Source organism: Felis catus, chromosome D1 (genome assembly GCF_018350175.1).
Source record: "Felis catus isolate Fca126 chromosome D1, F.catus_Fca126_mat1.0, whole genome shotgun sequence".
NCBI classification, from domain to species: Eukaryota; Metazoa; Chordata; class Mammalia; order Carnivora; family Felidae; genus Felis; species Felis catus.
This window is the reverse complement of record NC_058377.1, coordinates 71,310,407-71,325,066: the sequence shown is the minus strand read 5'-3', so window position 1 is coordinate 71,325,066 and position 14,660 is coordinate 71,310,407. Positions and strand designations below refer to the sequence as shown.

At 35.3% G+C, this 14,660-nt stretch overlaps 1 protein-coding gene across 2 annotated transcripts in view; it reads right to left on the bottom strand.

Moving 5' to 3' along the window:
- The window catches only part of CALCB (calcitonin related polypeptide beta), a 170,834-nt gene that overhangs the window by 44,686 nt on the left and 111,488 nt on the right, over nt 1-14,660 (bottom strand). The gene's annotated exons all lie outside the window — the stretch shown is intronic.

The window sequence follows — 14,660 nt, the reverse complement described above, 5'->3', positions numbered from 1 at the left end:
AATCAAAATATCAATCAGGGTTTTTATTTTAAAGATTGGAGAAAATGGTTTACACTAGAGGCCAAAATGGACCTTTCTCCTGAATTGGAGATTAACTTGACTCAACCGTCCAGGCAAGATAAAGAAGCCAAAACCCAGAGAGCAGAAACCTGATCTGCCTTCCTCTTGCAGGACTCGGCATCCTTTCTACAAGCTGACTCATTATCAGCAAAGAGCCCAAGAGAGGAAGAGAGACAAACCCACTTTTTATTACAGTGCTATTGCCCCTACGGAAGTAATCTGACTGCTGTTACCGTCTCTTAAGTTACATCCATCAGATAATTCACTCTTTCTGCTATAGGAAGGAGTAAGTAAAAACAAGGAGAGAGAGAGAGGTCCAGGCTCCAACCTGCCTGAGAAAATGGTTAATAGTAAATTGAATTAAAAATAATAGGAAATGATAAAAATAAATTATCCTAAAGTCATCTATATAATGAAGCTCACTCCAGTTTCCCATTTCATAATGTGGGCTCATATATTTTCAACTTACCCTTTTTTTATTATTCTATAACACTGACTTAAAGAACGCTCCAGACATTATTTTAAATAGATTTCTGAACTTGATAGACCCAAATAACAATTGCAGTCAAGATTCTAGTCCCTAAATGGAGTAATAATGATAAGAAGTTCATGTACATTAAACATTTGCTATATGCCAGGCACCATTCTAAGATCTTCATAAAATTAATCATTTAAAACTTAGACTTAGGTTAAAGAACATCTTCAAAGATGCACAGTTAGGAAATAATGGGACATGAACTCAAGCCAATTCTGTCTGATGCCAAAGTCTATGTGAGATCAATGATATCTTACAAACTTCACCATTGTGGCAAGCCCCTGAGTGTTTATGGAGTTTTATCTCCCACCTCTGGAGCACATATGTCTTATATGGGCATTTAAAGCATTTACTACTTCCTGCTCATCAGGGCCCAAACGTTGATGTCATTAATATATCAAACTAATACGATGTCCTGCAGAATGTCTGGATGATCCAAGTACCTTTGGACTACTATATTGTGACAGAGGGTGAGCACAGATCAAAGAGCAAGTTCATAAATGTGAACCATTGCTCATCCCAAATGAATGAAAACTGCTTCTGATGCTTTTTACTTGTGAGTATTGAAAAGAATGTATTTGCTAAATCAACAGCCACATAATAGGTATCAGAACTGCATCTCTTAATCCTTGATAGTTTATATAAGATTTATTTTGAAGAAAAAAATCCATGGCTTTAAAAATGTTTATAAGTCACGATAGTAGATTTAGCTTGTTAATTATATGATTAAGATCTTCTATGGGCTTTGCTTATTTATGTAATGTGTCAAGGACTAAGATCTGTTGAAATCTCTCACTGCTATGGTGTTATCAACTTCTATTATTTTCTCGCAGACCCTAATTGAATAGATATGAGATGGAATCTAAACTTCTGTATTTTTAAATAGCTTCCTGCGTAATTCGAATGATCACTGTCTCCCACTATGCCATACCACTGTGGGTGAAATTGATTCATTCACTCAACAAATATATGTCTAGTACCTACTATATATATCCCAATGTCCTAAGACACATTGTTTATAAGTTATATATATGTTAAAAACTTACATAACCTAGTATATCAAAAACAAGAAATTAACATCGCTATAATATTATTATGTCTAAAAGGTGATTTTTTTTCTTACCATAGTTTTTCTAGTGGCTTTTTCGTTCCACTTTATTATAAAATCTTCTGCTTGAATCCATTTTCTTTAATTTCCATGAAAGCACAAAGTGGTTACAGCTGAAATTTTCTGTTTCCTACAGTCAATTAGGACTGTAGGAATGTTCCCAAACATTGTGCAAACATTATTTTCACTCATCTTTTTCATTAAACATCCCTATGATGCTTTTAGCTCTAAAATGTTTTTTTGTTGTTGTTGTTGTTATTGTGTGGGTTTTGTTTGGTTGTTTTTGGGTTTTTTGTTTGTTTGTTTGTTTTTGGTGTGGTATTTATTTTTTTTTTTGTTTTTTTGTGTGTGTTTTGTTTGTTTTTTTGTTTTTGTTTTGCTTACTGGTGTTTTCTTACATATTCCTCTTATAGTGTAAATCTAATACTTGTCCCAGATTAGTATGGATAGAATTTCCTTGATTCTTCTTCCTAGTTAATCAAGCATTATTTTTGTCTTTCTATTAGCACTAGAGCTAAAGAGATGCATTTTATAGTAAATATTCTATTTTACTACTTCGCTGCCTATGGTCAATGGGTGAATGGATGGCTAGAAAACTGTACCTGTGAACAACTGTAGTCTGTAAAATTTGACTCTGCATTTTCTTTATAAATTTATTGAAAATCCTTCATTATCTTCCTTTTTGTGTTTTCCCCTCTTCAGGGTGGAGGAGGCACTCCTTAAATTAGCACCTCCTTTACTACTTCTGATATAGAGTCTATTTTCAATATGAAACTTTGTTTTAAAGGGTTAGTGCACACGTAATTTTATGAGTCAGTGCTATTATTTCTGGTCCACGGTTGCAATAAAAGTTCATCTATAATAGATCTCTACTGATGAAGAAGTTAGGTCAGAAAAACAGAACGGTACTATTTAGTCATACTGCTTTTCTTCCATGATCCCCTACCCTCCCCAAAAGTTTTTTTCCATCCTTCCTGCAGCCCACTCATATCACCTTTATCTGCTCCTCTAGGTGAGAAGAACTATTGAGGTTTTTCTGTACATCTCCACTCACTTCCTATAGCCCAGCTCACTGTGTTCTTGAGCAGGAGAATCATGGGTCTGGCCTTGGCATCCTTTATCTAAATGTTGTCTTATGAAAATAAAGCCTGCTCTAGTTTCAGCATTAATGAAGTTTTCTTTATCTTGTGCTTCTTTTCAGTAAATATTAGGCATGGATAAATGTGTATTTATACCATCATCTTCCCAATTAATCCCTTACTTTTATAATCAGAAACAAACAAAAAGCCTTTTTAATTTTTGAAAATAAAATCCATTAAAAAAGATATTTGACAGTCATTCCAAGAAAACAGAATTTTCTAATGAACAATCTAGTTTTCTTCTGAACATATAATGTGGGTTATTGTCATTTTTATCCCATTGAGATATAGTGAGATACCTGAAGTTTCTCTCTGCCATGAATTTTCCTTTGCTTTTAATGCTCCTTCCCATCAAACACCAAGCATTCAATAAAAAGAACTCCCCTAAGCTTCCTGATCCAGGGAAAACACCCTCTGTACTGGACCCCTCACCCTGTTTATTAACTGTTTACAGTTAAAAGTTATTTACAGATGTCTCATTAGATCTAACATATTTTGTCATAGCAGAGGTAAATGTATAGACAATCTGTTACGATCAATACAACTTAAACCAGACTTGCAATGGAGTTAAGCCTGGAAAAAATCTTCAAAACTTGTTTTTTACTCATTGTTCCTAATTCCCCTAATCAGATCACTTAGAGTATTAATTAACAACAACCAAAACAAGTTTTAAAGTTCATTAAAGATAAATGTTTGAAATCTGAGAATTCTAAATTGACTTCTATAAGGCAGAGATGCAATCCTTCTTGATAAGATGCATACTACATTGAATCATCTATGCATATAAGCATAACAGTTTGTAAACTGGATTTTCACAGGTAGGGTAGAGATAAAACTGTATCTGAACAGAAGGATCACTTTTCAGTTTTTATTTTGTTTTTGCCAAGCAAATAACAAAAGAGACTAGTCTTCCACTTTTCCAATGATCTGACTTATCTCTAGGTCACAGGACCACTTTGAAAGTGGGTAGAAGATGACTCACAGGGAGTTAAGAGCAAATTGCTTAGGCAGAGCTTCATGAGATAGCATCATTATCCAAGGTTGTGATCTCCTTTCCTCACTTGATTTTATCCGTGAATCCAAGCAGATGGAACCCAAATTCTAAATGAATGATACATAAGCCAAAACGTCAAATACTAGGCCTAAATATAGGTCTAAATACTAATTTAAAGTAGAAATCATGGTTATAAAACACTAATCAGATCTCCTAACCCCATGAAAATATATTAATTGACAACGGAGGGGATCCCTCCACCATGAATAGTATATTTGTATTTCCTTCTTGGCAGCTCATTAATTGAGATGGAAATTCAGAAATTAAAAATTACTTGGCAAGCACAGAAACTATATAAATCAGAGAGATATTTCATTCAAGTCATAATAAAAACTAATTAAATGGGGCGCCTGGGTGGCTCAGTCGGTTGAGCGTCCGACTTCAGCTCAGGTCGCGATCTCACGGTTCGTGAGTTCCAGCCCTACATCAGGCTCTGGGCGGATGGCTCAGAGCCTGGAGCCTACTTCCGATTCTGTGTCTCCCTCTCTCTCTGCCCCTCCCCCATTCATGTTCTGTCTCTCTCTGTCTCAAAAATAAATAAACATTAAAAAAAAACTAATTAAAAAAATCTCTACTACACAATAGAGATATATAACTACCATTTTGGTAGTTTCTCCAGATTCAGTGTTTCTCCTTCAGATTCAGTCTCTCTCCACTTCGTGGACAGCACTCGATGAATGCTGCCCAAATCTTCCTCTTCAACTCCATGTTTACCACATTTCATGCTGATCCTCTCCATTCTTTTGACATACTCTTCTTTTAAGTATATAAATACTGCTAAGTCCTTCTTTATCTGTCCATAGCCTAGAAGACATTCTGTCTTTAAAAGGCCTTGCATAGATATCATCTATTAGATTTACTTTAGCTGTATAACTGGGGATGCTGGAAGAAGGCACTGCTATTATGTCCATTCTATAGCACTACGAGAGTCAGCACCATTCACTAGTTTTGACTATCTTATTTTTAGGATATGAGGCTAGTGGTTCTCCATAGTCTTGCCTTCACATATAGCATTGTGTAAAAGAAGGGGCAAGGAATGGAGCTCAATCTTTGCTTTTCACATGCTGATACCATATGTCATAGGATTCCGTGGTATTCCTGATATTATTATCAACCACAGAATTCTGAGGTCAGGTTACGGGAGCTTTTGAAATCTGCCTCTTTTCTGTTCTTGTATTACTACCATGGAAACAGAGATCTTATTATTTCCGAACAGCTCTGTTTCACTTTAACTGCCATAAAAGGAAGAAATGTGTGTGTGTGTGTGTGTGTGTGTGTGTATGTGTGTGTGTGTGTGTGTGTGTGTGTGTGTATGTATAAAATAGAAAAATAATGTAGCTTTCAGTCAAATTAAATTTTATTCATAACCACAGTGCAGGATAAAATTCTTAAAATTTTTAAGATTGTCTTGTATCACATAGCTTGTAGCATATCATTTATATCTTAATAACTTGTACAACAGCTTTGTATGTGAAAGGCAGACTCCTCCAACTCCAACAAAAAACAGAATCAACAGAATTATGTTTTTTCCATCTGTTCTTTTGATATAGTAAATAAAGCTGAGTATTGCAAGTAACACAAAGCAGTGATTACCAATCTTTCCAAAATATTTTTTGTTCTGTTTTTTTTTCCTCCTAGTTTTTATATTAGTCCCTGAAACCTAGTGGGTTATCAATACATACTGAATGGATGAATGAATAAAAATTTCAATGGCTACTACGTGATAGTAGTGACAATATTATTTATTTAATTTAAATAATTATTGAAGAACATATGGATTGCTGAGCTCTCTGAAACAGTTCCTTGGATCCCTTGGGGTCTGAAGCTCAAAGATTAGAAATCACTGGTAGTGGGGCTCCTGGGTGACTCAGACGGTTAAGCATCCAACTCTTTATTTCAGCTCAGGTCATGATCTCATGGTTCTTGAGATTGAGACCTGAGTTGGGCTCTTTACTGACAGCACAGAGCCTGCTTGGGATTCTCTCTCACTTCTCTCTTCCTTTCTTTCCCTCCTCCATGAGCTCTCTCTCTGTCTCTCTCTCTGTCTCTCTGGCTCTCTCTTTCTCAAAATAAATAAATAAAACTTAAAAGAAGAAAATAAATCGCTGGTATCAAGGGTATTCTTATTCTCATATAATCTCAGGACTGGAAAGTTACCAAATGTATCTAACTATCTACTCCCATTCAGATCTAACCATTTTCAAACAACTCAAATAAATCGCATATTTTCACAATGTCTTTCCACTGGCCCCAGAAAGAATTTTCTGGATTGTCTGAAGATGGAATGTTTTAAGTGGTTGTTAAATTCTTAGTGAGACCCTAGTTGTCATGAAAGCAGAGACATCTCTCCTCATTGCTAAAACACAAGTATCTTGAGTGACACATAGTGGGTACTCAGTGGCTATTTGTCGAATAATTGTTAAATCTCTGGATGTGTCAAGAAAACATCACATATCTGTTAGGTAGACACCTATTCTATAGAGATTTAGTCACTGAAAGCATGTTGAACTTTCAATAAAGTTTAAGGCCTTTGAAACAGTACAAAACAAATCTAACCACCCTATATCAGGCTATCATTGTCCCAATGATCTCTTCCCCTCTAAATTAAATTCCCGGGGTGCCTGGGTGGCTCAGTCGGTTAAGTGTCGGACTCCTGGTTTCAGCTGAGATCATGATTTCATGGTTATGGGATTAAGCCCCATGCCAGGCTCTGTGCTGACAGCATGGAGCCTGCTTGGGATTCTTTCTCCTTCTCTCTCTGCTGCCCTCCATTCTCTCTTGCTCTCTCTTTTTCAAAATACATAAATAAACTTTAAAAATTAATTAATTAATCAATTAAATTCCCAATTCCTTCAACCTCCTTTTTTTTTAAAGTTTCTTTTTAATGTTTATGTATTTTTAAGAGAGAGAAAGAGTGTGAGTGGGAGAGAGGTAGAGAGACAGAGACAGAATCTGAAGTAGGCCCCAGGCTCTGAGCTGTCAGCACAGACCCCAACTCGGGGCTCAAACTCACAACCAGTGAGATCATGACCAGAGCCAAAGTCAGTCAAAAACTTACCGGACTGAGCCAGCCAGGCACCCCTCCTTCAACCTCCTCTTACATGATGTGACTTTGAATCTCTCTACCATCCAGAATTAATATAATGCTACAGTTTAGAATAAAATGTATCATTTAGCTTGTCCTATATGATGACAATATTATAAACTAAGATTGCAATTGTTCCTTTTCAAAATTTTATTTTAATGTTTATTTATTTTTGAGGGAGAGAGAGCTAGAACATGAGGAGGGGAGGGGCAGAGAGAGAGGGAGACACAGAATCCAAAGCGAAGCAGGCTTCGGGCTCGGAGCTGTCAGCACAAAGCTCGATGTGGGGCATGAACTCACAAACTGGTAGATCATGACCTGCGTGGAAGTCAGAGGCTGACTGACTGAACCACCCGGGCGTCTGGCACTAGTTTCTTTGACAACAACGTATAGTCTCAACTTGGGTTGCAAGTGATAGAAACTCAAATGAAATGAACTTAAGCAAAAAGAAGTTTATCGAGCAGTGTCTGGGTGGCTCAGTTGAGCATCTGACTTTGGCTCAGGCCATGACCTCATGGTTCCTGAGTTTGAGCCCCTGCAGGGGCTCCATGGTGCTTCGGATCCTCTGTGCCCCTCTCTTTCTGCCCCTCCCCACTTGCTCTCTCTTTCTCTCTCAAAATAAATAAAACATTAAAAACAATCTTTAAAAAAAAGAAATTTACTGAAAAGATGAGGGATTTTAATGAATGAAGGGGAAAGGAAAGGATTTTAAAATAAGTCTGAACAGAGGACAAATAACTGGATTTAAAGATCTTATTTACTGGCATAGAAAAAGGAAAAAAAAAAGGCTGAAAAACAGCTAGTACAAACACTAGCTCCTTGCAAGACTGAATCTTTCCAGGGCTCTCATCCCAGGAAAGATAGGGACTTGACAGGTACCATGTCTCATATCAATAACAGAAACCACTAAGTCTTTTCCCATAGTTCTAGGTGACAAATCCTGAAAGCGAACTGTGGCTGGCCAGTCTTTATCAGATGCCCTCGGGGCCACTGGCCTGAGGGTAATTTATTTCAGACGTGACCGACATTGGTCTAACCCTATTCATTAATGTTGTTCTCAGAGAGAAGGAGGGACAGTCAGACAGTCATCCTAGCTGGTATCTACTACACGGTCACATTGCCAATATATCTTAAAATCAAGAGTAATTACAACTACTAAATATTTTTCACAACTGCATCTGTACAACCATGTCACCCCAAACTTTTCTGCATATATGTACAGGTAGCTTTCAGAGACCAGATTGCAGTGTTATATTTTTTTGTCTTACATTAGATTTATTAGAGATAACTTCTCTTCTCTTCATGTTCATTTTCCCGAAGGCCTGATCAAGAAATGCCAGTTCTCAAAGTGCTGGTCCAGAGGAAATATATTATACTAAAATAGGAGGAAATTGTTAGGCTAGTGAAGACATGAAGAAAAGGCATTTTGTAAAAGATTTAGTATGGATATAATTATGTGGGTATACATTGTTGTGAACATTTTGCATGCTGTGTTTTATGGTAGAAATAGCATGAATTGACTCAGTGGAAAGAAACAACTTAATAAGCATGAAAAATACATTTTGGCCAACAAGACGCCTAAAAGCAAAAGCATGAGAAACAGAAATTACACATTTACTATTTTCCTATTACAAGAGAGAGGGCATATTTGAGGGGGATTTTAAAAGAAGTGTGTGCAAAGGACAGTGACTGGGATTTTAAAAAGAATTGTTATAATAGCGTGTAAAATTTTAATTGATGAGAATTTCTGAGACATGGTGCTACTTGTTGTTTCTTCCTGTGCTATGGTCATGACCAGCATGAAAAGGACGAATATTTGTGAATCCTTATTGGTTTTTTTGTGCTACCACTTAGCTTTTGTGCAGGGGAAATGCCACGAATTGTATATGATAAAACAAGCTTCCTAAATGGCTTTATGAATAACTCAGATTCCCAGAAATAAAGGACTGAAATCTCAGTAACTCATCCTACTCCTTGCTGTCATGAGCAAAGGTAGAGCTCACCCAGAATGGGCTAGGACGGGGAATATACAGAGAATAAAAATATAATACTACTTCGACAAAATTCTTTTTTAAAAACTGTTCAATATTATTAATGGGGATAGAATTTCCATTCTTATAATAGAAATGCTTGCTATGTCTATTTATGCTAAAAACTATACTTGTAATATTTTTGCTTATTTACAGTTTAAGTGTTCAGAATTGTGATTTTCTGAAACTGATTACTTGTTGAGAGATATTTTAACGATTAAAAAATTGGACAACAAAGTAAATCACTTATTCCTGGTAAAAATCACAATGGCATGTACTTCAGTTGTATGGAAACTTCAGTTGACTATGACAACGGACTTAAGGCATGTCATCCAGTTGGCTCAGAGTTAGCGGCATAGCTTATAATACATGACATTCAATGATGGAAACATTCTGTATCTGTGCTATCCAGTACAGTCGCTATTTAGCCTCATGTATCTATAGAGCACTTCAAATGTGCCTGTTGGAACTGACAAATAGAATTTTTAATTTTACTTAATTTTTAGGAAATTAAAATTAAATAGCCACAGTGGTTGGTGGAAGAAGCACATATAGTGTGTTGACATGAAGGAGGGTATTTTTGTTTCAATTTCCACTAGAGGGCACTATCTGCTTCAGGAGAAGTGGGAACAATGTGCCTTTCACCATTTTCCATCTGGTACTAGAAAGCAGAATGAACAGGCACCATATTTCCAACTATCTAGAGATGTTTTAGCCTCCTTATAAATTGGTGCTCCAGGCAACCATCCAGATGATCTAGCCCTTCACTTATGACTTCTTCTGCAACCTCATTTCATATACTAATGTAATTAGTAATGCTTTTATTTTTTCCATCTTTACTGAAGTATGATTGACAAATAAACTTATATTTATATATAATACTTAAGTATTATATATAAATTATAATGTATTTATGTATTATATAAATTATATATTTGTAAATTATAAATTATATTATATACTGTATATATTTATACAATATATTATATAAACACTACATTTTTTAAAGTTTTATTTATTTACTTTTGAGAGAGAGAGAGTACAAGCAGGGGAGGAGCAGAGAGAGAGGGAGAGAGAAAGAATTCCAAGCAGGATCCACACTGTCAGCGCAGAGCCTGAAGCAGGACTTGAACCCACAAACTGTGAGATCATGATCTGAGCCAAAGTCAGACACTTAACTGACTGAACCACCCAGGTGACCCTAAAACTGTATTTTTATATGTAATATATTGAAAATGTACAACCTGGTGATTTGATATATATGTACATAGTAAAATGATTAGCACAATCAAGTTAATTAAGACATCTGCCAGTTTACATAGTTACCCTTTTTTTGGTGAGAATTGTTAAGCTCTACTCTTAACCAATTCAAGTATACAATACAGTATTATTAACTATAGTCACCATGTATACATTAGGCCTTCAGAACTTATTCATCTTACAACTGAAAACGTGTACCCTTTGACCAACATCTCTCATTTCCCTCAACCCCCAGGTCCTAGCAACCACCAGTCTACTTTGTTTCAACGGGTTTGGATTTTTTATATTCCACATATCAGTGAGGTCATACATTATTTTTCTTTCTCTTTCTGACTTTTTCACTTAGCATAATGGCCTTCAGATTCATCCATGTTGTCACAAATTGCAGGATTTCCTTCTTAATAGCCCATTGTGTGTGTGTGTGTGTGTGTGTGTGTGTGTACACAGGTGTATATTTGAGATATTTATATATAACATATTTTTTGTCCATTCATTCATTGATGGACACTTAGGTTGTTTCCATGTCTTGGCTATTACGAGTAACGCTGCAATGAACATAACAGTGCAGATGTCTCTGAGAGAGTGATTTCATTTCCTTTGGATAGGTATGAAGGATCAGGATTGCTGGATCATATGGTAGTTCTATTTTTAATTTTTTGAGGAACGTCCATACTGTTTTCTGTAATGGCTATACCAATTTGTGTTCCCACCAACAGTGTACAAAGGTTCCATTTTCTCTGCATCCTTGCCAACATTTATCTCTTGTCTTTTTGATAATAAACATCCTAAAAGTGTAAAATGATATTTCATTGTATGCATTTCCCTGATAATAGTGATGTTGAGGATATTTTCATACACCTGTTGGTCATTCGCATGTCTTTTTTGAAAATGTCCATTCAGGGGGCGCCTGGGTGGTGCAGTCGGTTAAGCATCCAACTTCAGCCAGGTCACGATCTCCCGGTCCGTGAGTTCGAGCCCCGCGTCGGGCTCTGGGCTGATGGCTCAGAGCCTGGAGCCTGTTTCCGATTCTGTGTCTCCCTCTCTCTCTGCCCCTCCCCCGTTCATGCTCTGTCTCTCTCTGTCCCAAAAATAAATAAACGTTGAAAAAAAAAAGAAAAAAAAAAAAAAGAAAATGTCCATTCAGGTCCTTTGCTTATTTTTTAATCAGGGTATTTGTTTTTTTGCTACTGAGTTGTAAGGGTATTTTATTTATTTTGGAGATTAATCTCTTCTCAGAATTATGGTTTGCAAATATTTTCTCCCATTCCACAACTTGTTTTTCATTTTGTTGATTGTTTCCTTTGCTGAGCAAAAACTTTTTAGTTTGACATGCTCTCACTTGTTTAGTTTTGCTTTTGTTGCTTGTGCGTTGGGTGTCAGATCCAAAAATTCATTGCCAGGATGGATGTCGGGGAGTTTTTCCCTTATGTTTTCTTCTAGGAGTTTTATGGTCTGTCATTAAAATCTTCAACCCATTTGAGTTGATATTTTGTGTATAGGCTAAAAGAGAGATTCAATTTCATTATTTTGCATGTTAATATCCTGTTTTCCTGACATCATTTATTGAAGAGACTCTATTTTTCTAATTCTGTATTCTTGCACCTTTGTCAAAAATTAGTTGACCATATATGGGTTTATTCACAAACTCTCTATTTTGTTCCACTGATCTTTGTGTCTGTTTTTATACCAATACCATAATATTTTGATTAGTGTAGTTTTGTAATACAGTTTGAAATCAAAAAGTGATGCCTCCATCTTTGTTCTTCTTGCTCAAGATTGCTTTAGCTATTCAGGGTCTCTTGTGTTTTCACATGAATTTTAGATTGTTTTTTCTATTTCTGTGAAAAACATCATTGGAATTTTGAAAAGAATTGCATTGAATCTGTAAATAACTTTGGGTAATGTGGACATTTTAGCAATATTAATTTTTCTGATCCACAGACATAAGACATCTTTCAGATTATTTGTGACTTCTTCAATTTCTTTCACCGATATTTTATTTTATAATTCTTTCCCCTTCTATGTTAAATTTATTCCTAAGTATTTTGGGGGGTTTTGATGCTATTTTAAATTGGATTATTTTCCCAATTTCTCTAATAATTCATTGTTAGTGTGTAGAAACACAATTGACTTTTGAATATTGATTCTGTACCCTACAGCTTTACTGAATTCATTTATAAGTCTAACAGTTTTTTGGTAGAGTCTTTATGGTTTTCTACACATAGGATCATGTCATTTGAAAACAGGCAATTCTATTTCTTCCTTTGCATTTTGATACCTCTTATTTCTTTTTCTTCCCTAATTGCTATGGCTACACTTTCTAGTAATCTATTGAATAGAAGTGATAAAAGTGGGTATTCTTGTCTTGTTCCTGATTTTAGATGAAAAGCTTTTAGCTTTCACCAATGGGTATGATATCAACTGTGGGCTTGTCATATACGGCCTTTATTATGTTGAGGTACATTCCTTCTATACCTGGTTTGTTGACAGTTTTAATCATGAAAGGATGTTTAATTTTGTCAAATACTTTTTCTGCATCTATTGAAATGACCATATGATTTTTATTTTTCATTTTTAAATGTAGTATATACATTTATTGACTTGCAAATGTTTAACCATCTTTGCATCCAGGGGTAAATTCCATTTGAGCATGGTGTATGATTCTTTTAATGTGCTGTTAAATATGATTTATTAGTGTTTTGTTGAGGATTTTTACATCTATGTTCATCAGAAATATTGGCCTATAATTTTCCTCTCTTGTAGTGTATTTGTTTGGCCTTGGTATTGGGGTAGTGCTGGCCCTATAAAGTGTGTTAGGAAATGCCCCCTATCTCTTTAGCTTTTGGGAAGAATTTGATAAGAATTGGTATTAATTCTTCATTAAATGTTTGGTATCATTTCCCAGAGAAGCCATCTGGCTCTGGAAATTTCTTTCTTGGGAGATTTTTGATTACTGATTCACTCTCCTTACCCATTATTGTTCTGTTCAGATCTTTTGTTTATTCATGATTCAATCTTGGTAGGCTATATGTTTGTAGGAATTTATCCATTTCTTCTAGGTGACACTTGTTGGCATTTAACTATTTACAGTAGTCTCTTATCATCCTTTGTATTTCTATGGTTTAAGTTGTAGTGTCTCCTCTTCCATGTGTGATTGTATTTATTTGAGTCACCTTTCTTTTTCGTAGTCTAGCTAAATGTTTGTCCTTGTTGCCTATTTTTACAAAAGTTTGTAGTTTAATTGATATTTTCTATTGTCTTTCTAGTCTCTATTTCATTTCTTTCTTCTATGATCTGTGTTATTCCCCTCCATCTATAAACACTGGACTTGGTTTGTTCTTTTTTTAGTTGCTTGAGGTATAAAGTTAGATTCCTTATTTGATCTTTCCTTTTTCTACTGTAGGCATTTATTGCTATGAACTGTTTTTGCTCATCCCAGAAGTTTGGTATGTTTTGTTTCCATTTTCATTTGTCTTAGGATTTTTTTAAAGATTTTATTTTCAAGCAATCTCCATAGCCCAGGTTATGTGGGGCTTGAACCCATAACCCAGCAATCAAGAGTTGCATGCTCCACCAACTAAGCCACCCAGGCTCCTCTCAGGATATATTTTTTTAATTTCCTTTTTGATTTCTTCTTTCAGCCATTGGTTGTTCAGGAGCATGCTGCTTAATCTCCATACATTTACAAGTTTTCCAGTTTTCTTCCAAAGAAATCTCTCTTTGATTTCTAGTTTCATACGATTGTGGTTGGAAAAGATGCTGGATATTATTTCAATTTATTAAGACTAGTTTAGTGGCCTAACATATGTTGTATACTGGAGAATGCTTCTTGTGTACTTCAGAAAAATGTGCATTCTGCTGCTGGATAGAATATTCTGTATATGGCTGTTAGGTCTTTTTGGTCTAACTCATAGTTCAAGTCCAGTGTTTCTTTACTGATTTTCTGTCTAGATGATCTAACCATTGATGAAAGTGAAATACTGAAGTCCTCTATTATTATTTTATTACTGTCTATTTTCCCCTTCATATCTGTTAATATTTGCTTCATATATTTAAATGTTCTGATGTTGAGTGTATATTTATAATTGTTATATCGTCCTGATCAATTAACCTCTTGATTAATTAATGTTCTTGATTAATTGATCCCTTTATCATTATACAGTGAGTTTTTTGTCTCTTATTACATTTTTTACTTGAAGTTTAGTTTTTCTGATATAAGTATGTGTACCCATGCTCTTTTTTTAATTTCTATTTGAATGGAATATCTTTTTCCATACCATCCTGTTCTATATGTGTCTTTAAAGCTGAAATGTTTTGTATGTAGCATATTGATGGCTCTTGCTTTTTTATCTATACAGCCATTCTATGTCTTTTGATTGGAGAATTTAG